The sequence below is a fragment of the Brienomyrus brachyistius genome, chromosome 12, assembly GCF_023856365.1.
Source record: "Brienomyrus brachyistius isolate T26 chromosome 12, BBRACH_0.4, whole genome shotgun sequence".
Taxonomy (NCBI): Eukaryota; Metazoa; Chordata; class Actinopteri; order Osteoglossiformes; family Mormyridae; genus Brienomyrus; species Brienomyrus brachyistius.
Genome location: NC_064544.1, coordinates 25,595,224 through 25,608,078, shown reverse-complemented (window position 1 = coordinate 25,608,078; position 12,855 = coordinate 25,595,224). Strand labels below are relative to the sequence as shown.

Sequence of the window (12,855 nt, the reverse complement as noted above, 5' to 3'; positions counted from 1 at the left end):
CAACACTGCAGATCAACCTCTCTGTGTTTAACTGACTCTCTTGCTATGACTGTACAGACTTAGCAGGGTCAAGTGAAAGAGGCCTCACTGCAGTTAACATAACCGTGTACCTCGGCCGGTTGGGGAGGTTCTTACCATCTGTCCGCAGGGGGTCCCTGCTTTTGGGGTATCCACTCTGCGGGGGGGGGGGGGGGATCCAATAGAGGAGGAGGAGGGACTCAACCTGGATGTCTTTTGTCTTATGCAGTCTGAGAGTTGACTGAATGCTGGGGCGGGGGTAGTTTTTCCTCTGTGGTGGGGTGTCTTGGGCTCTGTGGGGCCCGCTGATGCCACTGCCTTTGGCCCCGGTCTGGATGGGCCTGGGCCCCCCACCTTGGATGGATTTCGGGGGGGGGGTGCATATGGGGGTCAGCGGGGGAGCTGGCTCCAGAGGGGGGGGAATTTGGCCCCCCGCCATTCCTTTCCTCCCCATCCCGAAGTGCCTCCCTTCTCCCGCTCCATCACACCACCACACACGTAGGGCTTTGAGGTGCAGGTGCGTTGCTGGGATACAGGGGAAGTATCCCTCCTCTGTCCCCTCGCGACCACATGTACCTCATTCATACACCACAACGTAGACACTCTCATTACTTACTCTCTCACAACACATACATTTAGGGCCTTGGGGGTGGGCACACAGAATGGCATCCAGAGGGCGGTCTGTTCATTCAGCCTTACCTCTGGTGCCAGGGCCCACATCTCAATTTTAATCACACATAGACATTGAGGGTTCTGGGGAGGGGCTGAGCTAACACCAGCTGTTGGTCGGCAGGGGATGGTTATCGCTATGCCCTTCACCTGTTTTAAAAGCACTTTAGAACAACACGCACCAACAACACATCTGAGCGGGCGAAGGGGGGCATGGGGTCTTTTCACACCCCCGTTCCCTGTTCGCCATTTGGGGCTGGGGGCTGAGAGGAAGAGCTGTGGCCCCGCCGCCACACTCCCTGCCGGTGGATGGGGCCCCCGGCCGCTGGTGCGTTGGTGGTTCTCGATGTCCAGGGCTGGGTGCTTGGGTGGGTGCTGGCTCACCCTCGGCGGTTGCCTGGCGGGGTCTGGCCCTCCTGGCTCTGTCGGCCCTTGCTGGGGGGTGGGGGGGCCCTTGGATCTCTGGGCCCAGGGCCTGGTCTGTTCTGGTGGGGCCGGCCGCCGGCGGAGCTTGCGGGCTCAGCGCCACGGCCCCCTGGGGCTCCTGCACTGTGGCTGCCGGATGGCCTCCCTCCGGAGCTCTCCTCTGCCCTTTTCTGGGTGAGGGATGCTATTCTCCCTGCGGTGGTCCTCCGGGGGCTCCCATGCCCTGGGGGGCCTCTGGATGTCTGGGGTCCGGGCCTCCTCCGTGTCTGCTTCATGTCCTGAGGGATGGGGCTGTGGCTCCCCACACACACTACTAGACATTTACATGGAGAAACCTTTGAACACCGGCGCGCTCACAGATACAGGTGTGCACACAGGGGTACAAACAGGTTCTCACAGACACAAACAGGAGTACAAACAGGTTCTCACAGACACACGCAGGTGTACAAACAGGTTCTCACAGATACAAGCAGGTGTACAAACAGGTTCTCACAGATACACGCAGGTGTACAAACAGGTTGTCACAAACACACACTGTCTTTATCGGCTGTTGCTCCTTAACATGCTCATTGTGATTCGTACAGATGTTGGTTGTTGTTTTCTCTCAGCAGGTATTGAAGCAGATTATCTGTGGTTTTCTTTCTTCTTAATTGTTTTTCTCTTTTCCCTCCCTCCCTCTCTATTTACCTTCCTCTCCGTTTTCGTCCTTCTGTCCCCCTCTCTCTCCTTCTCCCTCTCTTGAGGAAATAAATAAAAATAAATAGAAATAAAGTAGTCCTCCGCAGAGGGGGGGTGGTGGAGGGAATATATATATATATATATATATATATATATATATATATATATATATAAAATATATATATAACCATTTATTTCCAGCTTGTCTGACTCATTCTGCTCCACGAAGGTCATCTCCTCTGCCAGCTTCCTCTAACACAGGGAGACCCTCTGCTTCTCTCTGATTGGTTCCCGCTTTCTACAGGAGGTCCAGTGCAGCTGAATGGTGATGATGGTGCAAATCAGATAAAACACACCAGTCCCAGCTTTCAGTACAGCATCCAGAACCTGCTCCCACCTGTCAGACATCAGTGTGTCTGTCAGTCACACGTATCACAATTAAACCTGAAGAACAGAAGAGTGAATCTATTCTGACTGAAGTAAAACCATCTTGATGATCAACAGCAGCACCGATAAGCCCAGTCCTACATGCAGAGCCAGCTGGACCAAAGAGCTGAATAAGAGGGTGGATTTGAACAGTAAAGTCTTACGTGCTTTATAGCAACACGGTACAGCCATCTGTACTACTGTATTACACAGGTTACATGTGAGGAACAGGAGACATTAACAAAGAGCATGAAAATAGCTAGAGATTATCACACAACATGTTACACTATTTTGTAAAAACAGGCCTGCAGTCGTTCCCCAGCAGCATAGGGCACAAGGCAAGGGCTCACCCTGGATGGGATGGGATCTCAAGTTTATTATTAATAAAATAAAATAAAAAATAATATCTTTTTCTCTTAAAATTAAAATGACAGTTTCCCATTACTGTGTGATCAGGTAAATGCTGCTAGCTGGATCCCCACACTACTGTACATGCTGCTGAATGCTTACCTCAGTTTTTCATTATCCCCTCCTTCTTCATCATGTGCAGAGAAAAGGAGAGCAGTGGAAACAGGAGAAAGGATCGTTAATAAAAAGCAGTGCTCTGTTAGTCAATAAAGACTAAGAAAAGGTCACTCTTGAAACTGAAATATAAATTATGAAAGGTATTCTACAGAGAAAATGATTAGATAGAGAACAATGAATTAGTGTCATGACCAAAGTATTCACATCCCACGGCACTGATAGTGAACAGGTGAGATAAATGATTTTATTAACATATTATAATGTATTTATTGTAGCAGGGTGGCACGGTGGTGCAGTGGTTTGCAATGTCACCTCACACCTCTGGCACGTGTGCTCAAGTCTCTACCAGAGTTCTGTGTGTGTGGAGTTTGTATGTTCTCCCCGTGTCATTGTGGGGTTTCCTCCAGGTACTCTGATTTCCCCCCACAGTCCAAAAACATGCTGAGGCTAATTGGAGTTGTCAAATTGCCGGTAGGTGTGCTTGTGCGAGAGAATGGAGTGTGAGTGTGTCCTGCAATGGGTTGGCACCCTGTCATGGAACGTACCCTGCCTTGCGCCCATAGGGACCCTGAATTAGACAAGCAGTTTCAGACAATGGATGGATGCAGCACTGGAACAGATATTACAGAGTACAACTGTAACACTGGCCTACGCTGCAATGAAAAACCACCTACAGACATGTTAGTCAGTCTTCACACAATTAGACTGATCATAAACTAGAAGACACACATTCTATATTAGAGACACCAATTAGGCTGACTGTGTGTTTTTGGATTGTTGGAGGAAACCCACACAGCATGTAGAGAACATGCAAACTCCACACAGAAAGAGCAGAAGCCAGATTCAAACCCCTGAACATGGAGGTGTGAAGCAACAGCGCCACCTACTGGACCACCGTGCCACTATCATTGAAACAATAATCCCAATAAATAATTGTTTCACAACAGCTGATAAATATCCTCACAAAGAAGCACAAACCCCTTTGTGAGTGAAACTGCTGGGTTTCAAAAATAAAATAAAATTAGTATTTATCTATTTATATTCAAGCACAAAGGATTCACAGGCAGATTTAAATCAATTACTTACGTTTGACAGTTATATGAACTGGAATCTGCAGGTTTCCAGCAGCACACCAATGCCAGCCAGTGTCCTTCCTCTCCAGCCCACTCATTGTCACAATGAAGGTTTTATTTTCTGTGTCATCCCTGATCAGGACAGGCCTCCCATGCAAACTCACTGATCTCTCTGATGCACAGGAGCCCCCAATCTTACACCACATCCTTTGTCTTTTGTTGTTTCCATAGTAACACTGTCTCCATCCACACCCGTCACCTCCTGTTTGTCCACTGACAGCCCTGGAGGACTTCAACACACAGGTAAAACACTCAAAGACTTGCACAGCAATGAAATGTTTTATGAATGTCAGCCCATTACAACATACATACTGTATGTAAATGTTTGGCCAATAAACTGACATTTTTTAACATATTGCTTATCATATTTAACCTCATGAAGTCGCCCGATTTAGCTGACACTGTTACTTCTTCCAAGTCTCGTTTATCATATTGAATTAAATTAAAATGCAGATTTTTAAAATATTAAAACATTTTTCCATCAGTGTTTGTGTTAAGGTCCTTCCTTTTTGACTCAGTGACATGTTACATACTGTGCATCTCATTGGCTACAGTCTGCAGTACAGACATCTTACCATCAGTGACTGACAGATTAACCTGATCAGAGAGGCTCCACTGATCTTCACACCACACCAGTACCGATCGGAGTCCTCAGCTGTCAGATTGTTGATGGTCACAGTGAAGACTCGCTGGTCAGGATCATCTCTGACTCACACTTTACCCTCCTGTGGAGAGTCAGTGTGTACTATGGGAGTACATGACCTCACATTATACCCTCTGCACCAGTATTTCACATGAGTTTTATATCTGTCACCATAGGAACATGGGATTGTTACAGATCATCTTCTCTGTACACAGGCCCATTTCACTGTAGACACACTGTCAGCACCTGTGGGGAAAATAATTAACTGAATAAGGATTTTCCATCTTATGACATCTCTAAGTAATTATGCTTGGTTTGTGTAATACTTAGATTAGGTCATGTGTAATTAACAGAACAGTGATGATGTATAAAAGTCAAAGACCATCATTTTACTATAAGAACAAGGAAAACAAAACTAGTGTCTGATCTTGGGAAGGGCTTCAGCAGGATGTGGGATCGGGAATCTGAGCCTGGCAGTGTTTTCTAGGGTCTGAGAGGAAAATCAGGACCTTAAATCCCTAGTAAAAGGCCTAGATGAGGTGAATGAATGGGCTTGTCACTGTGTGGGATGGCCACACCCCTTCAGTACTATGGCCTTACTTGTAAACATATCCAGTCCTGTGATACAGGCCCTCTCATATTCCCTCTATACATGCTTCCTTTGGGCTCTATTTGTGAACGTTATTATGTAAAATATCATTGCTATGCTGGTGATACGCAGCTCTATCTGCCATTAAAACCTGGTGACTGCTGCTCTCTGGTGGCCCTTTCTAACTGTCTGGAGGATATTAAGAACAGGACAGCAATGACTTTCGTCCAGATTAATGAAAACAAGACAGAGGTAATGAGTTTTGGTCACTGTTCATGATCTCAGAGAACAATTAGGGCCTCATTCAGAAAACTTCCAGTCACATACTAAAAATCTTGGTGTCATCTTTGATTCATCACTGAGTTTGATAAACAAATAAATGCTGTTGTGAAGGGGTGTTTCTGTCAGCTGAGTTCAATAGCCTGGCTTAAACCACACCTTTCAGCCAAAGACCTGGAGAGTTACTCCTGCTTTTATCCTGATTGGGTTACTGCCGTTCTCTGTACCCAGGTTTACCAGAAGCATCTTTATTCTGACTACACCTTGTTCAAAACGGTGCTACCAGGCTCTCAACAAAAAATAGACACCAAATTTCCCCTGTGTTGGCTGCATTGCATTGGCTACCTGTTAAGTTTTGAGAATTTCTGAGAATACAGTTTAAAGATTTCTTATTTCTTTCTAAGGCGATACATGGCATAGGTCCCCAGTCCGTCTCGGAGCTAATTCAGCCTTACACCGCTTCTTATTAGATGCATCTCTGTACTGACCCTGCACACACAGGAACACATTTTATTTATCTATTTAATCTGACTATTCTGCTTTGCACATCATGTATTTAACATTTATAGTGATTTTTTATTTATTACTAGATTATTGTATAACTTTTGCACTGTTTTTTGAACTTGGTTGTTGCTTAGTCTTGTTTTTCCATGGAGCACCATTATACCAAAAATAATTCCTTGTAGGGTCAACCTACTTGGCAATAAACCACAGTCTGATTCTGATTATTTTTTGTGTAACATTGGCCAATGTCTCTACTTTTACTATATATTTATATTATTTTGACCTACAGCACTTTGGCACAACATAGATTGTTTTTAAATGTGCTATAGAAATAAAAATAATTCAACTTGATATAGAAACGTATTTCAAGTCATCCATCTTGCCGAGATGGGGGTTGCGCTGTGACCCCTGGTGGACAAATTATGCAGCAACAGTACTCATATCATGGTTGAAAGTTCTGTCTTCAGTCTCTCTGTTTCTTTTTAGTTATCATTAATTGGCCATTATAAACCAAATGCTGATAGCGAATTATCACAGACTCCTGCATTAATGAATTAAAATATTCATGATGAATAAAGAAGATGAATTGGCGCTAATGTGTATTTTTACTGTGTTATTGATGAGATAAATATTACAGTACACGGATCGCTCTGGTGTCTCAGAAATTGTCTCCATTTTTTCATACCAATTTATCATTAGTACAGTAGTGCTTGCAGTTCACAAATGCTTTGGCCTACAAACAATTTGGTTCACAAAAACAAAATTTGGTCAATGAACAAACTCGACCAGATTCCTTTTTTTATACTAGTGTAACACCGGCGGGGCGCATATCCCAGCATGCCCCGCGTACAATTGTAAATAGAAGGACCACGACAGGCACCCAACAAGCACCGAACCCAAATACACAGATGGGAAACACAATGTTGTCAGAAGCTGAACTGCGAAATGCAGATGCAGTGAGAGATTTACACACACTAAATACACGTTAGGATCGGACAGGGTATACACACAAGACATGGGCAAAGTGTAAAGTGAGGTAGACCTTCATGGGTCAGTCCATTGCAGGGCAATGGAAGCTGGAGAAATGCCATGTGAACAGCAGAAATGTGGTCATACAGGATGTGAGGGTGAGACTGTGTGCTGTATACAGAGGGTCTGACCTCACGGCTTTGTTTCAGTCTTTAGTATTGTGATGACATTGTTATAGCCCAGTGATAACTATACTGGATGGGTGGTACCCCTTTAAAGACACTTCCGGCATGTAAATGGAGAACGAAATTATAGTTATACCGAATCTCCTACACACAATACCAAGGTTACCAACTTTGCTCAGCTGACCGGAGTGAGACGTTCAATTCCCGTAAGATTTCTTTGCGCCAGCCTGAGAGTCTGAAAACACGTCACACCAGATGCATGAGAGATGGAAACCTGGGATATTCAGTCGAATCAGATCAAATATGATGCTAAGTTAGTACTAAGTTAAAATATGTTCCGGACTTGTAACATGCACCCATGATTTGGAACAGTCAGCAGGCTGTCTCTGGCCACGCCCCCTACACTCGGTCCGGCCCCTGGCTTTTCCTGAATTCTGATTTCTTTAGATAAACATTGACTTCATTCATATTGTTATTGATTTATCGACAGACCATCATACGTTTTAGACGTTATAATAACAACACTCTATTGATCCCCAAAGAGAGAAATTCTCTCCTTGCCTGCCCCCTCTTACTGTCCATGATACACAAGCACATATGTAGAAAAACGTCAGCTTGGAAGCCAAGGCTGGACTTAACCTACTCCTTAGGGTTCAACCGGTAACTGCCCCATGGCCGAGCGGTCTCAAGCCTCCTGCGCAGCGAAAATGGCCTTTCGAAGTAAGGGGTATTCTGTTCTCCGAAGTAAGGCGTGGGTTCGAATCCAACCTCCGACAAAAGTTCTTCAATCGCTACAGCAGAATTTGAGCAACTGCTTGGCTTTAATTGCTTTGTTTTATTTTTGCGTTTCAGGCAAAACTACATAACACTTAAAGACACTACGGGCATGTAAATGGAGAACGAAATTATAGTTATACCGAATCTCCTACACACAATACCAAGGTTACCAACTTTGGTCAGCTGACCGGAGTCAGACGTTCAATTCCCGTAAGACTTCTTTGCGCCAGCCTGAGAGTCTGAAAACACGTCACACCAGGTGCATGAGAGATGGAAACCTGGGATATTCAGTCGAATCAGATCAAATATGACGCCAAGTTAGTACTAAGTTAAAATATGTTCCGGACTTGTAACATGCACCCATGATTTGGAACAGTCAGCAGGCTGTCTCTGGCCACGCCCCCTACACTCGGTCCGGCCCCTGGCTTTTCCTGAATTCTGATTTCTTTACATAAACATTGACTTCATTGATATTGTTATTGATTTATCGACAGACTATCATACGTTTTAGACGTTATAATAACAACACTCTATTGATCCCCAAAGAGAGAAATTCTCTCCTTGCCTGCCCCCTCTTACTGTCCATGATACACAAGCACATATGTAGAAAAACGTCAGCTTGGAAGCCAAGGCTGGACTTAACCTACTCCTTAGGGTTCAACCGGTAACTGCCCCATGGCCGAGCGGTCTCAAGCCTCCTGCGCAGCGAAAATGGCCTTTCAAAGTAAGGGGTATTCTGTTCTCCGAAGTAAGGCGTGGGTTCGAATCCAACCTCCGACAAAAGTTCTTCAATCGCTACAGCAGAATTTGAGCAACTGCTTGGCTTTAATTGCTTTGTTTTATTTTTGCGTTTCAGGCAAAACTACATAACACTTAAAGACACTACGGGCATGTAAATGGAGAACGAAATTATAGTTATACCGAATCTCCTACACACAATACCAAGGTTACCAACTTTGGTCAGCTGACCGGAGTCAGACGTTCAATTCCCGTAAGACTTCTTTGCGCCAGCCTGAGAGTCTGAAAACACGTCACACCAGGTGCATGAGAGATGGAAACCTGGGATATTCAGTCGAATCAGATCAAATATGACGCCAAGTTAGTACTAAGTTAAAATATGTTCCGGACTTGTAACATGCACCCATGATTTGGAACAGTCAGCAGGCTGTCTCTGGCCACGCCCCCTACACTCGGTCCGGCCCCTGGCTTTTCCTGAATTCTGATTTCTTTACATAAACATTGACTTCATTGATATTGTTATTGATTTATCGACAGACCATCATACGTTTTAGACGTTATAATAACAACACTCTATTGATCCCCAAAGAGAGAAATTCTCTCCTTGCCTGCCCCCTCTTACTGTCCATGATACACAAGCACATATGTAGAAAAACGTCAGCTTGGAAGCCAAGGCTGGACTTAACCTACTCCTTAGGGTTCAACCGGTAACTGCCCCATGGCCGAGCGGTCTCAAGCCTCCTGCGCAGCGAAAATGGCCTTTCAAAGTAAGGGGTATTCTGTTCTCCGAAGTAAGGCGTGGGTTCGAATCCAACCTCCGACAAAAGTTCTTCAATCGCTACAGCAGAATTTGAGCAACTGCTTGGCTTTAATTGCTTTGTTTTATTTTTGCGTTTCAGGCAAAACTACATAACACTTAAAGACACTACGGGCATGTAAATGGAGAACGAAATTATAGTTATACCGAATCTCCTACACACAATACCAAGGTTACCAACTTTGGTCAGCTGACCGGAGTCAGACGTTCAATTCCCGTAAGACTTCTTTGCGCCAGCCTGAGAGTCTGAAAACACGTCACACCAGGTGCATGAGAGATGGAAACCTGGGATATTCAGTCGAATCAGATCAAATATGACGCCAAGTTAGTACTAAGTTAAAATATGTTCCGGACTTGTAACATGCACCCATGATTTGGAACAGTCAGCAGGCTGTCTCTGGCCACGCCCCCTACACTCGGTCCGGCCCCTGGCTTTTCCTGAATTCTGATTTCTTTACATAAACATTGACTTCATTGATATTGTTATTGATTTATCGACAGACCATCATACGTTTTAGACGTTATAATAACAACACTCTGTTGATCCCCAAAGAGAGAAATTCTCTCCTTGCCTGCCCCCTCTTACTGTCCATGATACACAAGCACATATGTAGAAAAACGTCAGCTTGGAAGCCAAGGCTGGACTTAACCTACTCCTTAGGGTTCAACCGGTAACTGCCCCATGGCCGAGCGGTCTCAAGCCTCCTGCGCAGCGAAAATGGCCTTTCGAAGTAAGGGGTATTCTGTTCTCCGAAGTAAGGCGTGGGTTCGAATCCAACCTCCGACAAAAGTTCTTCAATCGCTACAGCAGAATTTGAGCAACTGCTTGGCTTTAATTGCTTTGTTTTATTTTTGCGTTTCAGGCAAAACTACATAACACTTAAAGACACTACGGGCATGTAAATGGAGAACGAAATTATAGTCATACCGAATCTCCTACACACAATACCAAGGTTACCAACTTTGGTCAGCTGACCGGAGTCAGACGTTCAATTCCCGTAAGACTTCTTTGCGCCAGCCTGAGAGTCTGAAAACACGTCACACCAGATGCATGAGAGATGGAAACCTGGGATATTCAGTCGAATCAGATCAAATATGATGCTAAGTTAGTACTAAGTTAAAATATGTTCCGGACTTGTAACATGCACCCATGATTTGGAACAGTCAGCAGGCTGTCTCTGGCCACGCCCCCTACACTCGGTCCGGCCCCTGGCTTTTCCTGAATTCTGATTTCTTTAGATAAACATTGACTTCATTCATATTGTTATTGATTTATCGACAGACCATCATACGTTTTAGACGTTATAATAACAACACTCTATTGATCCCCAAAGAGAGAAATTCTCTCCTTGCCTGCCCCCTCTTACTGTCCATGATACACAAGCACATATGTAGAAAAACGTCAGCTTGGAAGCCAAGGCTGGACTTAACCTACTCCTTAGGGTTCAACCGGTAACTGCCCCATGGCCGAGCGGTCTCAAGCCTCCTGCGCAGCGAAAATGACCTTTCGAAGTAAGGGGTATTCTGTTCTCCGAAGTAAGGCGTGGGTTCGAATCCAACCTCCGACAAAAGTTCTTCAATCGCTACAGCAGAATTTGAGCAACTGCTTGGCTTTAATTGCTTTGTTTTATTTTTGCGTTTCAGGCAAAACTACATAACACTTAAAGACACTACGGGCATGTAAATGGAGAACGAAATTATAGTTATACCGAATCTCCTACACACAATACCAAGGTTACCAACTTTGGTCAGCTGACCGGAGTCAGACGTTCAATTCCCGTAAGACTTCTTTGCGCCAGCCTGAGAGTCTGAAAACACGTCACACCAGGTGCATGAGAGATGGAAACCTGGGATATTCAGTCGAATCAGATCAAATATGACGCCAAGTTAGTACTAAGTTAAAATATGTTCCGGACTTGTAACATGCACCCATGATTTGGAACAGTCAGCAGGCTGTCTCTGGCCACGCCCCCTACACTCGGTCCGGCCCCTGGCTTTTCCTGAATTCTGATTTCTTTACATAAACATTGACTTCATTGATATTGTTATTGATTTATCGACAGACCATCATACGTTTTAGACGTTATAATAACAACACTCTATTGATCCCCAAAGAGAGAAATTCTCTCCTTGCCTGCCCCCTCTTACTGTCCATGATACACAAGCACATATGTAGAAAAACGTCAGCTTGGAAGCCAAGGCTGGACTTAACCTACTCCTTAGGGTTCAACCGGTAACTGCCCCATGGCCGAGCGGTCTCAAGCCTCCTGCGCAGCGGAAATGGCCTTTCGAAGTAAGGGGTATTCTGTTCTCCGAAGTAAGGCGTGGGTTCGAATCCAACCTCCGACAAAAGTTCTTCAATCGCTACAGCAGAATTTGAGCAACTGCTTGGCTTTAATTGCTTTGTTTTATTTTTGCGTTTCAGGCAAAACTACATAACACTTAAAGACACTACGGGCATGTAAATGGAGAACGAAATTATAGTTATACCGAATCTCCTACACACAATACCAAGGTTACCAACTTTGGTCAGCTGACCGGAGTCAGACGTTCAATTCCCGTAAGACTTCTTTGCGCCAGCCTGAGAGTCTGAAAACACGTCACACCAGGTGCATGAGAGATGGAAACCTGGGATATTCAGTCGAATCAGATCAAATATGACGCCAAGTTAGTACTAAGTTAAAATATGTTCCGGACTTGTAACATGCACCCATGATTTGGAACAGTCAGCAGGCTGTCTCTGGCCACGCCCCCTACACTCGGTCCGGCCCCTGGCTTTTCCTGAATTCTGATTTCTTTACATAAACATTGACTTCATTGATATTGTTATTGATTTATCGACAGACCATCATACGTTTTAGACGTTATAATAACAACACTCTATTGATCCCCAAAGAGAGAAATTCTCTCCTTGCCTGCCCCCTCTTACTGTCCATGATACACAAGCACATATGTAGAAAAACGTCAGCTTGGAAGCCAAGGCTGGACTTAACCTACTCCTTAGGGTTCAACCGGTAACTGCCCCATGGCCGAGCGGTCTCAAGCCTCCTGCGCAGCGGAAATGGCCTTTCAAAGTAAGGGGTATTCTGTTCTCCGAAGTAAGGCGTGGGTTCGAATCCAACCTCCGACAAAAGTTCTTCAATCGCTACAGCAGAATTTGAGCAACTGCTTGGCTTTAATTGCTTTGTTTTATTTTTGCGTTTCAGGCAAAACTACATAACACTTAAAGACACTACGGGCATGTAAATGGAGAACGAAATTATAGTTATACCGAATCTCCTACACACAATACCAAGGTTACCAACTTTGGTCAGCTGACCGGAGTCAGACGTTCAATTCCCGTAAGACTTCTTTGCGCCAGCCTGAGAGTCTGAAAACACGTCACACCAGGTGCATGAGAGATGGAAACCTGGGATATTCAGTCGAATCAGATCAAATATGACGCCAAGTTAGTACCAAGTTAAAATATGTTCCGCACT

General features: G+C 44.8%; 2 protein-coding genes and 1 long non-coding RNA gene across 3 annotated transcripts in view; 1 reads left to right on the top strand and 2 right to left on the bottom strand.

The window, feature by feature from the left end:
- Positions 1–12,855, top strand: part of LOC125705365 (uncharacterized) — a 71,602-nt gene that overhangs the window by 32,559 nt on the left and 26,188 nt on the right. The window lies entirely within an intron of this gene.
- The window catches only part of LOC125705345 (germinal-center associated nuclear protein-like), a 68,613-nt gene that overhangs the window by 45,753 nt on the left and 10,005 nt on the right, over positions 1–12,855 (bottom strand). The window lies entirely within an intron of this gene.
- Positions 2,057–3,962, bottom strand: LOC125705382 (uncharacterized). Its single transcript, XR_007381497.1, has 3 exons — positions 3,829–3,962; positions 2,728–2,752; positions 2,057–2,188 (listed from the first exon to the last, which is right to left on the bottom strand). It is a non-coding gene; the product is annotated as an uncharacterized LOC125705382 (long non-coding RNA).